Source organism: Magnolia sinica, chromosome 16 (assembly GCF_029962835.1).
Source record: "Magnolia sinica isolate HGM2019 chromosome 16, MsV1, whole genome shotgun sequence".
Classification (NCBI taxonomy): domain Eukaryota; kingdom Viridiplantae; phylum Streptophyta; class Magnoliopsida; order Magnoliales; family Magnoliaceae; genus Magnolia; species Magnolia sinica.
The window spans coordinates 54,903,764-54,919,224 of NC_080588.1; the positions used below are offsets into that span (position 1 = coordinate 54,903,764).

At 40.1% G+C, this 15,461-nt stretch overlaps 1 non-coding gene across 1 annotated transcript; it reads right to left on the minus strand.

Moving 5' to 3' along the window:
- Window positions 1-15,025: 15,025 nt before the first annotated feature.
- Window positions 15,026-15,132, minus strand: LOC131230044 (small nucleolar RNA R71). Its single transcript, XR_009163772.1, has one exon. It is a non-coding gene; the product is annotated as a small nucleolar RNA R71 (small nucleolar RNA).
- Between the last annotated feature and the right edge of the window lie 329 nt (window positions 15,133-15,461).

Consider the following 15,461-nt stretch of genomic DNA (forward strand, 5'->3'; position numbering starts at 1 on the left):
CTTTCAAAGAAATGCAAATGAAGACAACCACATAGATATTCCTCTTTCCAATAAAATAATATAGTAAAATACCATCCACTTCTAGCTGCCTTTTTCCCCTTTATCGGTATTTTTTTAGGTCCCACAAAACATGAAAAATAAAAGATAAAATTGCAATCTCTTAATGTCTGTGAAGGGCTTATCCTTCATTCACTTGTGTATATATGAGGAATGTAGGGTCTCGATGCTTCATGACTTTGTATGATGTACTCATGAACGTGGCCTCGGTGTAGATTCCTTACTGTGGTGCCCACCATGATGTATTTGACTTACATCCACTCTGTCCATCAGTTTTGTCAGCTCATTTTAGGGCATGATCCTAAAAATGATGTAGATCCAAATCTCAGGTGGACCACACCACAGGAAAGAGTGGCGTTGACCACTAAAAACTACTTGTGGGCTACAAAAGTTTTGGATCGAGCTGATATTTATGTCCCTTTATCCAGATCTTTTTTACCTTATGAACAGGTTGGATGGAAAATAAATATTCCGGTGCCCCCAAGAAGTTTTTAATAGTGGGTACTCAATCACCACTATTTACTTCGGTGTCGTCTACCTGAGATTTGGATCTGCTTCAATTTTTGAATCATGTCTAAAATGAGATGTCAAAATAAATGGACGGCATTGATGTAAAGCACATACGTCACAGTAGGCCCCACAGTCAGGGATCCACTGAAGCCGCATCCCTCGTGAACGCAGTCTGCATAAGTGGGGCCCATGATCTGGTGTTCTAAAATTTTGATCTGATGGCCCCATCAAATCCCCATGATTGAAAAGGTCCCATCCCTCTATCAGTGGCCAATGGACGGTTGGAAGGAAAATGCAACAGCACTCTGGAGAAAATGCGGAAGATAGAAAGTCAATGATCTTTCACCTTTTCACCTTATCCAGTAAATTGGTGTCGGCTCCATGAATCGTATTTAGCCCTTCCACTCAGTCAAGAGCCATAACTTCAGACAGACTATAGGTTATATACGTGTCCGTGACATTCCTGTGCAATCATCAGATAAACGGTCCAGAATGCAGAGATGTGTTTACAGAGGACAAAAGACCTTTCGATGCATCAGGGCCCATAAATTAATTCCCCTATATAAAGATGGTTTCCTTTTTCTTTTTCGTTTTTTATGTGGCTGCAATCCTATGTTATGTTTCCTACCAACTTGCCATGATACAAGTACCGTACGATGTGTGGGTCTAATGTTGTAGAACCTCCATCTTTGAGTTTGTAGAAGTTGGGCCAATGGTTCAAATTATCGATATCATGAGACTCACCAAAAACAACAATTTGGAAAAATCCTAACCATTCAAAAAAGGTTATTAAAATTGATGGTGAAAATGAAAATGCAGCCTGTTTTTAAGCACTAAACCTGTGTTGCCTTTACAAAGTGAATTAACCATACAAACATTCAGCCAATAGATAAAGTACATCTTCAACGATGTATAATCTAAAGAAAAAAAAAAAACCCACTGATGCTCTAGCAAGTGTGATGGTTGATACGCAGATACTGAAAAATTGTTGTTCACGTGGCATACAACTCAAATTAAACCATCCAAATTTCTGGCCTATGGGTACTCGAACCCTTACATAATGACCACATTAAAGGTTATGATACGGTTAAAAATGGTAAAAATGTGACAATGATTTTGTTATTACATATTATTATTCTCTAAGTAGATAGTAAAATCATCTCCTTACATTGTCAAACAACCACGATCATGTCTTTTTAAAGCCAAGAGAAGTTAGGCTCCACTCCAACTCTCCACCTGAATCATTTTAATAAGCATATTCGACATGTTCTCCTTTGTTTCTACCTCAATTAAATCTTACCATCTTTAATAACTTCCAGGATAAAGTGGTATCAGACAGAATAGGCTTTGTTGTTTTGTGATTCACCAATTCTTTTGCTAAATAAATGTTATTCATTATCACAAAATAAATCCATAGGTTTATGTTCAAAAGATTTCTCACCCATCAACTCTTCAAGCCAATCCGCTTCCTTGTGTACTTCCATTAACACCATATACTTGGTCTTGGTCATCGATAATGTCACTGTCACTTGAAGCCAGAGTACTTGGAAAGGTGTCTGAAAAGTCCCATAGTTTCTACTAGACACACCTCTCTCTTGCTTGCCACCTCACCTACTCATGCATGTCATGCACTCTCTTTCTGTGACACCTCACTCCTCATCCCAGTTCTAACTTGTGCATGTTAACTTAGCCGCCCCTGCCCAACCATGGATAGTTCTCTAACCTAAAACCCCTCTAACCTTAGTTAGTTGTTGGAATTTCCAACAAGAGGAGAGGAAAGAAGACAAAAGGAGAAAAGAAGAAGAGAAAAGAAATAATCCCCCAACTCTTTCTCCCCCTTTAGTGTTCTTGGGGCCCACCACAAATGGACCACATTGTAGAGGTAGCGTGCATACTGTCCACACAGCGTGTCCCCACACTATGGAGCCCACTAAATGGTCACATAGATCTAATTGAAGAAAAAATACGAAGATCGGCTTGATCTAAAGCCTTTGTGGACCCACCGTTGGAAATGGAGGGAATTGAGCGACCATCATTAAAACCACGTGGGCGCCGCTGATGTGGGACCCACCATGACTCACATGCCCCCCTAAACTGTTGAAAGATCACAAAGACCTTAATGTTATAAATAAAAAATATAAAAATATATATAATAATTATACTAGATTTAACCCCGTGTTGGTCTCACACCACCCATCTGTTTTGCCAAGAAAATGAAAGATCTGAAGTTCAGATGAGTCCCACTGTTAAAAGAGTAGCGAAGGAAACATTCATCGTTTAAACCTTCCTGAATCTCACCATGATGCATGCGTAATATCCTCACCGTCCACCTACTTGCAGCTCACATGGACCCTACTTGAATATATATATATATATATATATATATATATATATAAATATATATATATATAAATATATATATATATAAATATATATATATATATCAGCAAACAAGGGAAAGAAATGGAATGGAAAAAAAAAGGTGGTGAGAGACCACTATTGTTACCTTATGGACACAATGTATACCAAAGTTGTTCATCCATAGATTCGAATCTCGGCTGGACCACATCACAGGAAGTAGTATGATTGAACGCCTGCCATTAAATCCTCCTAAGATTGTTGTAATGTCTAGTGCTTGGGGCCCATTGTGGACCCCACCTTGATGTATATGGTATATCTGTATCATTCTTATATGGGACCGATCATGATATATGTGTTTTACCCACTATCCAACAGGTGGGGTGTAACACCCCGACCCTCCAATACTCGAGTATTAAATGTCCTCGAGTTTTACCGAAATATTTTATTAAATTAAGTAGTTGCACGTGCTTACATGCTCTTCTACTCAAAAGACCCAAGGATTGTGAGCTGAAGCTTAAACCTAAAAACCCAAACTTAATCGAACTCCATGCCCTAAGCAAGTCGAACCATATCATATCATAACACCTCTTGTGGGACCCAGATCCTTAGTCCATTAGACCTGAATGTTTGGTTAGGTAGAACCTACCCTAAAATTTTCCAAACTAAATATTTAGCTCAAAGGTTAACCCATGCGATGCAGTCGATCGGTCCCTAGTGACTGGTCAGTTGAAATCTTCGCTCGATCCCGCCAAAGACTATAACCCTCGAGCCTAGAATCAATGATGAACCAATTCGCTCAACCCTTAGGACCCAAAAATAGTGACCCGGGCCCAATACATTGCAATTTGGGTCATATCGGTCCGACCAGCAGGGTGTCGGTTCCTATCAGTTCAATCGATAATCATCATCGGTCTGACCTACAGTTCGCATTAAGTTGCAGATTTTGACAAAATATGTATGGGTATAAATACCCCTCATCCCTTTTTTTTTCCTTCATTCCAAGCCCTAGAGAGAGAGGTGTGAGAGGGGTGTTGGATCTCGTCACACTGGGCTATTTCTCTTCAATTCAAACTGTGCACACTATCTCGCGTCTTTCCCAACCAGAAACTTTTGAGCTTGGGTTGAACAACCTTCGACTAGTTGGGTAAGAGATCTTCTAACCATGTGTACATGTCATTTCTCACAATTTCTAGCAAAAATAAATTGATTATGATAAGAAATCCTTCATTTTCATTTGAATCTTAGGATTTTGACGTTAGGGTTTGTTCGTGCTAGGGTTTGAGGTCCCCACTAGCAACTAGTGGCGTCCTATTCTCATTTGGGAGTCGTATTAGAGAAGGTTTGTATAAGCTTTGGTTTTGTGCTAAGCTCAAGCCCCTTTCGCTTAATCGAATTGGGGATCGTCCGAATTCAGTAGGCAAGCCCTTACATCCTTGTTAAAAGTTTAATTGAAGTAGTATCTGAGTTATTAACACTAGATTTACTATTAATGTAAGGTTTGAATCTTTTCCATTAAAGTCTCTACGCCTAATTCATATCGGAATCAAGAGATTCTGATTCTAAGTTAAGAATCTACCCTTCAAGCTTTCCTATGATATTTTTTATCTTACAATAATCTCAATATTTATGTTGATATGCTTATAATTATGCGATAAGTTTTATAAATTATGTTTCATTCGTTAATTTTAGGGTTATTTGAAAGAATCCTTAATTTTGAAATTTTGTATAGAACGCAATACATGCTTAGCTCTTTTCATAGGTTGATTCACACACATGCACTTCCTAAGATGTTCAATCACTTGAATGAAATTTTGTCTCGTAAGATTCACATGAACATGAATTATAACATACTAGTATAAATTATGTGTTAATTTATGTTAAAAGGTTTTGAATTCATGAAAATGTGGCATATTTGAAATATTAATGTCAAGAATATGATTTGTATAGTTGTGACACATATATGAGGTTGTACCTCAAACTATTGGCTACCTTGTGCGATTAGTTAAATAAAATTACGTTGTAAACTTATCATCCTTGTGGATTTATTTGTGCCTTGATGGCTTTTGTTACGAGAAACCCTTTATGCTGAGATTTTATATGAATTGTAAATGGTGAGGTCTACTTGTTGGATCAAGGTTGGCCACTAGTTGTAATGGTTTCTTTTTCTAAATGGATTGTTTATGAATCAAACTTATAAAAGTTTGATAATTATGCATCCATAGCACAGGAGCATTATCAGGTGGCTAGATGTTGTGGTAGCTTGTACATTATTTACTTTCATCAGCTCATAGTCCATTGTTCTAATGACCCTTTTTTATGTGCTAGCCATTGTGAGCACTTACTCAATTTACTTCCACTAACGGCTAGCCATTTTGTTGTGAGCTTAATACTGTTGTAGCATGTACCTTTAGTTGAGTTATTTTTGTTGGCTCTTAGTCAATATTATTAGTGTAGGTGGGTAGTCATTAATCAGGCATATATGTAGAGATATTTTTCTAGTAGCTACCTCAAAAATCAGTTGGATGTGCATCCCCAACATGACGTGCGTTCATGCATTAATACATGTAAAAAGATGCATTGTGAATTATAATTATTTTGTATACTCTTATACTTGAAATTATACTTGATTAATATGTCATTGTGTAATCTTGAGTGGGGGTGTTCTCACCGAGTTTTTCATTCATGATTTGAATTCAAAAAATAACAATTGATACAATTAGTCGGAAGAGTGGAGCTTGAGGATGTTTGGATAGAGCTCAATAGAGAGATAGTTGATCGAGTGGAGTAATGCTAGATTGGCTGAGCTTTGGGAGCTCAAGCAGATAGACCTTTAGTCTTTTTCTTTTTTATGTTTATATTCTCGTGGTCCTATGAGAACTTTGGATTTGTACACTTTTATATAGATGTTTTCTCAATTACTTAATTATTTAGTTACCCTTACTTATCTCTGATTATCCGTTATACCAATATGTGCTACTCTGATTTATTTTGTGTGTGAAATGAATATTAATTCAACTACATATATACATAGGAAATACCCTCACATACAATGTTGCCCAGGGTGACGCTGATCCTCACGAAGAAGTTCACTCAAACAGGCATCCAGAGATGGTACAGGATGATGATTCATCAGATTAGACCGGGCAATTTCAAAGTCAGGTCGTTGCTTCATCTCGTGCTTGCTGGTTGCATGCACTGCTTGGATAGCAGAGAGAGCTGTAGTGGGAACATTAGCATAAACAATATCGGAATAATCAGCCCAAAGAGTTTGAAAACCAGAAAAATATTCCTCAATTGAGAGACTGCCTTGTGTGAAATTAGCCATCTCATACTCCAATTGAAATCGCCTAGCGAAGTTGTCTTGATTGTAAACCGTGTTAAGATAATTCCACATAGCAGCAGCGGTTTTATAAGGCTTCAAATTGAGAACAAGATGAGGCTCAATCGAGCTAAGGATCCAAGTCATAACCCGAGTATCCTTAATTTTCCACTTAGACAAAGCCTCGACACCTTGTGGTGCGGGAGCAATCCCATCAATATGACCCCACAATTCTTTTCCTTTAACAAATAATTTAAATTGAAACTCCCAAGAAGAATAATTTTTGCCAGTAAACCTAATGTAGAATAATTTCAATTTATTCGATGACATAATGCAACCAAGAGACAGATAATATGTCACTTTTGATGCCGATAGAAACCCAAGAACCAGAAAATATCAACAGCAACTCCGAAATCAACACCGGAACTACCTCGAGAAAGAAAAAAAAATTAAAAAACAGGCAAGAATTTCAAACCTTGCTTCTGATATCATGTCAAAATAGAGAATACATAGAGAAAATTTGAGAAAAAACTGCCTCTGTCAGTTCAGCCACTTTCATTATATATTCAAATTTCATCTATACACGGAAGTATATGCTATACACAGAGTCCAACTAATTCCTAATATTCAGCATCTATACATGGTAAGATAATCTATACAACAAATATTAATAGAGTCATAAATTGTATAAACTCCTAAAATTATATATGGCAACAAGTGAAACTCGAGTTTTCGCTGTAAAAGCAATGTATCAAGCGGCGAAAACTGGGGCATTGCCAGAGTGGTATCAATGTACCCGCCCATCATTTTGTTACACCCTCAAATCTGAGATTTGAGTCTCCGTACTCAAGTGCTGGGTTTTGGAGCATTACATGAGGGGCCATGTCCAACGTGTGGGCTCTTCTCCATGGACCCCACGTTGATGTATGCATTGTATCTAACAGTTGTTTGTCCTTGCCGGCTCATTTTAGAATATGATTCGAAAAATGATGCAAATCCAAAGCTGGTGGGCTGCACCATTCGACTATCCAACAAGAGGGCTCCCTTAGGGGCTCCTCAATGATGTTTTTTGTCATTTAACTTGTTCAGAAGGTCACATATACATAGATGAAGGACCACACATCTATCAACTTGATTTAAAATTTTTGTGGCCCATCATAGGGGCCCATTGTGCAGTGATCCATGTGTCCATTTGGACAACAGACCCACTTTGATATTTGTGTTTTATTCCAGCAAGCAATCCCCCACCAACCTTGTAAATTATGCATATGTAGCCTGCAATCTTATGATTTATATGATGTGCATATAGCCCTGAAAATCGTGAAATGCATGCATTGCGTAGGTCGTAACCATGTGATGTGTGTTTATAGTTAGCCCCTAAATGTGTGATTTGTAATATGTGCTCAGCCTGAAAATGTATTGTCACATGATGTATGGCAACCTCTAAACTATATGGATTGAATGATATATAAGGTCTACTAATCATCTGATTGTGCGGTGTTGAGTTGCTTATGGTACAATGAATTATGATGCATTGTGAAGTTGATAACTTAGTAAAATGACGGCCCTTGACTTGGTATCATAAAGAGTGAGTGGGGACTGAAGATATGCTTATTAATGAGCGAAGAATGGCCTCATTATCGATATAAATTGTAAATGGAATATGGCGATAGGGCCTTTACCATGGGACACCAAATCTGAATCATCGAATATGTGAACATGTGAGGTGATTATGTCCTAGATCTTCTATGTATGTGGCCTATGGGTTGTGTAAGAGCAAATAGTGCAAGTGGACCACCAACTATATAATATTGTGACCTGTGTGCACCCCTTGAATAATAAAATGATGCGATATAATTAGGGCCACTTAATCATATGAGAAGTAGCCAATGTGTGACCACTTAACACTTCTAATATTAGGCCACCTGAATATGCTAGTTGTGGACTTAGTGTAATGTGGTGTAGTATTATACTATATGTAGGGATGTGATCATGTTACTATGTCATGGATGCTTTGCCATATAGTCATTAGACCTTAATTATATGTGGAAATGCGCATCGAACCGATACCCAGGCAAGAAGATGCCGATCTGCGTTTATTCCGAAGAAACACCGCGCGTTGCGGATTTCGAGGGAATCTCTACACAATTAGTCCCATCAATCAACCATAAATGCAACCATACCTCAAGTACTTCAACCCATTCCCTCCTTTTTCAAAAGTCTACTCTCTTTCCACCTCACCATTCCTCTTTTCTCATTTTCAACCACAACCATCTCTCTTCTCCACCAATTTCAAACTAAGCCATACCTCTCATCACTCCCTTTCTTACAACCACCACTCCACCCATCCCTTCATCCATTATTTCTATCTCTCCCTCTCATTCCCTAGCAATTTTCCAAATCTCATGAGAGCTCCAATATCCAAGCTCTCTCCCAAATAACAAGTGTGGCCCACCCTCTCATCTTTCATCCACACCATCAATCTTCCATCAACCTCCATCAAAAAGTAAGGCAAGGAGCATTTGAGGCCAAGGGAGCAAGGAGGAGGCTTAAAGGTGGGTGATTTGTCATTATTTTAAATTTTAGGACCCACTTGTTGGTGGGACCCATTTTGATGTATGTGTTGTATCAACGGAGGGCCCATAGTTGCGGGGTCCCTCCTCTTTATCTCACCGTATATTTCTCTCTCTCTCTCTCTCTCTCTCTCTCTCTCTTTTGTTGTGATGGTGTGGATTCCACCAACATATGTTATATCTACCCCGTCCATCTACATCAGACGGTGTGGCCCACTATATTACAGGTGGTGATCCACACCATCCACTGTTTGGATGGGCCCAATGCATCTTTTTATATGTATATATATATATGTTACATTTTTTATAATATATGTATATAACATATAATATAATATGTATTTTTATATATATATATAATATAAGATATATATTATATGTATACGTATAAATATTGGTGGGCCACGTCCACGTGGGACCCACCACAATGATTTGGATATGTAAGTCGTCCAGCGTCTCTGGACGCTGGACGTTGGCAAGCATAGAAGTGTTAACTGGGATGTGTGTGCGCCGAAAAAAAAAGAAAGAGAAAGAAGTGGTGGCCTCTCATGCAAGCCCTCCCTTGATGTATAAGTCAAATCCAAGCCGTCCATCCTCTTCCTCATATCATTTTAGGCGTTGAGCCGGAAGTTGAGATTAATCTGACAATCATACGGGCCATACCATGGGAAACAGTAATGTGTACCGTTAAAACCCGCTCTGATGTTTTTATTCGCTAAAAAAATGCTACATATCGGGCTCGTTTGAATGGTCTTGAGATATGGAAGCCAATGAACGAGATGGATCTCTCTGATGAGGGCCCCACCTATGGAAAACCGTGAGAAAGGGTTTTTTTTTTTAAAAAAAACTCAATGCAGCAGCAGCAGCTGCCGCCACTGACAGCGGGCGTAGGCAGCGCCTGCACTGGACCGCTGACGGACGGACTGAGCAGGCCCGCACGGCTCAACTGTGGGCCCCACATTGATGCGTTTCGTCCATCAGCACTGTGCATTTGATAAGTCCCCACGGACCGACCGTCCATACCAAAAATCAGCCTTATACGGAACTCATGTGGGCCACACCATTTAAAATCATGTGAAGACATGTTTAAACTTATAAAAACATTTGGTGGGGCCTACCTGAAATTTAGATGCGGCTGAAACTTGGTCTGAACCCTCATTCAAGTGGGACACACATAATGGGTGGGCTGGATTTGGGAACCACATCACGGTGGGCCCCCTGTCAATGTGATATATAAATATATATTTATACATATATAAAAAAATCATCATGGTAGGCTCGACCGTCCCATGATTGGATGTAAATAGATGGTGGGCCCAACCCACGGTACTTTGGGTGGAAAATAAACATTCTAGTGGGCCCAGCACAGTGGGCCCTACCCTGGTCCACTTGACCTTATGAGCAGTTGGATGGCACTAAACATTTGTTGGGCCCTAAGTTGGGTGGAAAATAAACATTTGTTGGGCCCTAAGTTGGGTGGAAAATAAACATTATGTTGGGCCCGAAGTTGGGTAGAAAATAAACATTATATTGGGCCCTAGGTTGGGTGGAGAATAAGCATTATGGTGAGTCCTACTTAGAACTCACTTACGTATGTATTGTAAACCACGCCCTCTATTAGTGTGGGCTCCATCATGATGTATGTGTTTCATCCAACTGTCCAACTGTTTTGGAGATAATTTAAGGCCCATTGTGGAGGCCCATCTTCATGTATTGGTGGTCTTTGTTGAGGCCCACCTTGATTTAAATTAGGCCCATATTATGAGGCCTATTTGATGTACTGGAGGCCCACGGGTCAAGGCCCAATAGGACATACATAAGGCCCAATGTAGTGTAATTCCACCATAGTATATGTATTGATTTCGTAAAGGGCCACGCCTTGAGAGCAATGCTGGTTTGACGTCCACATTGTATGGATAATGTTGGTTAAATGTCCGCATGATAACTCTCCTTAAGGCCCATGAATAGGCCCATACGTGTATTGTGTAGGCCGTCTAGGCCCATCTTCGTTTTGTCCTGAGCTCATCTCTTTATACATGTTTAGTTTAGTACAGTCCATGATTCATGATCATTTGCATCATACGCATGCCTCGATGTGAGGAGTGACCGATCATAGCATATGCCTTCGGGCGATTGTTTAGGAGCTCCGAAAGGCGGAGTTGCCTCATATAAGTGCATGGTACACGCAGGATCGCTGCATGATTGATAGTGTGATTCATGCACTTGCATTTGTGTGATGTAGTTACTGTATGCCCTATCCACATCAGGGTCATAGCCTCCATGAGACACATCGTGGATGGCGAGATCGATACCGAAAATATTTGGTTCTAGCATACGGGCACCATAGATGTCCCCGGGTGAAAATCCCTAAACCCGATGGTACCAGGAGGATGACTCCAACGCCGAGATCGAGTGGATATATGAGCGCATGAGGGCCGAATACCGGAGGCCGCGTCTCCCACCGTGTCGTGGTCGGTTGGAAAGGAGTGTGGCCTTACTCGCCCGAAGGTAGGGGCAATACTAGGCTGAGTTTGACCAACTCACGAATGGGTCCGCTATCGACGTGCTTGGTAGATATGGGCCCGATATTGGTCGGCGGATAGTGAGATTTCTTACGCTCACTTGGATCGTGCGGCTAGGAGAGCGACAGTGCCATTTGAAGTGTATTGAACCCGGTGATTATCCAGAGTGAGAATCGTACTGATATATGATGAGGTTTGGCATGCTTGAGTTGCATCTCGCATCGCATGGCTGTGTTATGGCCGATAGCATTCATATCTTGCACCGCATAGCCTTGGTACGGCTGATTGCATTCATGTACTCATCACCATGTTTCCGCATTCCTCTAACCTTGCGTTCTGAGCATACTTACATTGCACACACACACTTACACCACCCTCTAAGCTTTCTATGTTTATGCACGATTAATGCGTGCAGGTGACCGAACGCCTGTTGAGGGTCAAATATTGCATATTAGACCCAGTTATTGCATGGATTTACAATCATTGATACCGTTTAATAGCCTGATTTAATCGTGTTTGTGATACAGAGTGTATTTACAAGCATAAATTGAAAAAGGGTGCTTAAACCATGGATTTGACGCTCTGATGACACCCAAGGTAAGGGACAGACTCCAAGGGACCAAGATCGATGGAATTAAACACCAGGGATCCGAGGAAATCAAGCCATTCACGTTAAAGAGGCCCGAAATTGGTGAAAATGCAAGATCACATAGTTCTCGTCATCTGATTGGCTCAAAACTTTATATATGGCCTGAGGGCCATAAATTAACCGTATATATCAAATTTCAGCCCTCGAATCACTATGGAAGTGCCCCAACTGACAGATTAGCTGATAAACCATTGATTCTGGGCCCACCTGATATCTGAATCTGCCTCAAATCTGGTCTCAACGCCTTAAATAAGATGAGAAAGTAAATGGCTGGATCGATTTTCGAATCACATCACAATGGGCCTTACCTTGAGGGTGTGTGTGTGCACAGCACACGTAGACCCGAGCCGCACCGAGCCAACAAACGCAGGTCAGCAGCGCTGACCCGTGTCTCCTTCTCAAATACGGCAGTTTAGCCGTTTCACATGGCGAGACGGACGAACGGTCTGTTTTGCGACGCTAGTGGGCCCCACACATTGTCCCAATGTAGGAAATCCAAACCATCCATCGTGTAGAGGGCCTCAACTACTACAAAACCTTGCTGAGATTTTACACTCATGCATGCACATGTGCACGATACAAAGGCCACAAACAAAGCGGTCCTGCGACGTTCAAAACGATTTTGGGGGTGATTTCTTCTGGGCCGCGTCAATGGACGCTCAAAACCACCCATTCTTGACCGAAATTTTATCCTGAATCCAATGGACGGGGTGAATTTCCCAGAAAATACCTCCATGGGGCCCACCGATCACATCAGCGCCGAACGTGCGAAAGGCTACGCACGTCCGCAAAATCGGACTTTCCAGGCAGTTGTGGTCCACCATCTTTGATCATATGGCAGATCTAAACCGTCCATCGTGTAGGCCAGCCAAAATACTTCCAAGAGACGCTGATTTTAGAGAAATAATGCAAGGAACGCGAGAGTTATGAAGCCCCGAACTTGGCTGCGAAAAGGCTTTCGCTGGGCGTGCGATAGCTTCCCAAATCCGATTTCCACCACTCCAAAAGCTATAAAAAGAGTTTCAAACGTGGAGAAGAGGTCATGCTTGAATAGGGGACGTCAGATAGAGAAAGAGAAGCGGAGAGAGAAGTGTTTGAAATTTTTATGTATTTTTTCTTTATTTTTCTTCTTTTTCCTATGATTATGTTAGGCTAAATCCCTTAGCTAGGGCTAAGAGGTGAAGCTTGTGGCGTGATGGGAGCTTCTACAGGTTTGATTTGAACTGAACTGATTGATTTTGTTTTGATTTAAGAAATTCTTTTAGTCATTAATGGTTTGTTGTGATTTAAATTACAGTAGATCTGTGATGGCTTGAATAATTCCTTTCCTTTTATTTTGATGTTCGGAAACCCTGTTGTTCGCCATCGTCTCATAGACATGGTTGGATGATGGAATCCTTCCTAACACTCATACATCTTTTAGATGGGTATGGATTGGTCTAAGTTCTGTTGTTTACCTTGTCCTTTAGGCATGGATTTGTGATGGAATCATACCTAATTCTTATACCGTCCATCTCTTGAAAACTATATCAAGTAAGTTCAGTATAATATCCATGAAGCAGGCATAAGATCTCCCTGATCTCAACAAGTGGATCCTCTGAATCCCTAGTTCCCTTTCTCTGAATTCTTTAAGTTTAGATTAATATTTCACCATTATTCCTCAAATCACAATTGGTTTAGATTTCATCTTGGCCTAGTTCTAGATCTGGTTATTTTCAGATAACGTACAGATTAGATCCTGTGGATTCGACCTCGGCCTTACCGAGTTTATTACTACATCACAACCCCGCACTTGGGGTGTGAACAAGTTTTCACAATTTTTGGATTGATGGCTACGTTTCCTGAAGTTAACCGGTTTTAGGATTAGTTTAAGATTAGGACTTTTCTAATTTTTAGGATTTATTTTAGAATTTTCTAATTCTAGATTTTTCTTTAATTTTTAGAAATTTTCTATTTTAAGTAACTTTCTATTTTTAGATAGTTTCCTTTTAGAAACTAACCCAACTTTCTTATTTTGTAGGATTCTGAGATAGGTTTCTAAATTGGTAATTTCTCTCTTCCTTATTATTTCTAGATTAGGATTCCTTTTTAGTAAGTTTCTAATTCTAACTCTTTTAGAATCTAATTTTATTTCCTATTTTATTTTTAGAAATTTTCTACTTTAAGACTTTCTGTTTAGAAACTAACTTTCCTGTTTTGTAGGCTTATTAGAAATTTCTAATTCAGTACGCTCTTTCTAAATTTCTACTTTCTAATTTAAGAATTCTTCCTTGTTTCTTTTTATTTCTATATTTCCCTTCTTAGGAATTTTATAGGCTTGCTATTCTTAGAAATTAACTTGTTTTGTTCTATTTTGCAGGTTTCAATTTAGGGACTCCAATTTGGTAACTTCCTTCCAACCCTCTTTCTCTTTTTAGATTTTTATTTCCCTTCTTAGGATCAGGTTTAGAATTTGATTGAGGGCCGCGAGTGTTTCATGCCCAAGTGGGCTCGTGACAACACTCGACGTCTCTTGACTGATGGAGGATTAGTTGAGGGGTTAATTGTCCATCGTAGGACTAGACACCGCTCGAAATCCCCTGAGTTAATTGAGGATATGGCTGAAAATCAACCTCTTCTACCCCAACCTAGGGTAAAAGATCTCCAGGATGAGAATGAGGTGCATCAAGCACCCCCGCCTCGTACCTTACGAGATTACTTACAACCGGCGGGGGTGAGTATGCCCTCATGCATGGTTTTTCCTGAGAATGCAGGACACATGGATATCAAGCCAGGGGTGATCCAACTCCTCCCTAAATTTCATGGGCTTGAGTCAGAGAATCCTTACTTACATTTAAAAGAATTTGACGAGATCATAGCTACCTTATACTTTCTTAACGTGTCTGATGACACGGTCAGGCTGAAACTCTTTCCCTTTTCTTTGAAAGAGAAAGCCAAGACGTGGTTACATTCACTACGTCCTTGATCAATTGGCAGATGGAATGACATGACAAGGGAGTTCATTAAGAAGTTTTTCCCATACCATAAGACGAACACCCTAAGAAAGTCGATCATGAACTTCGCCCAAAGGGAAGATGAAACATTCTTCCAATGTTGGGAGCGGTTCAAGGATCTTGTCAATTTATGCCCACAACATGGTTTTGAAACATGGCGCATCACGAATCTTTTCTATGATGGACCGACATCTCCCATGCGCCAATTAGTCTAGACAATGTGTAATGGGGAGTTTATGAATAAAGGCGTCGATGAGGTGTGAGACTACTTTGATAAACTTGCTGAGAATACACAATCATGGGACATCTCCCCTAGACCGAATACTACGTCTAGGTTGACTCATTCCAAGGAAAGGGGAGGAATGTATCTCCTGAAAGAGGATGATGATATTAATGCTAAGGTAGCTAATCTCACTAGGAAACTCGAGGCCATAGAATTTAAGAAGGATAAGGCTAAGGAAATTGTTTGTAGCATCT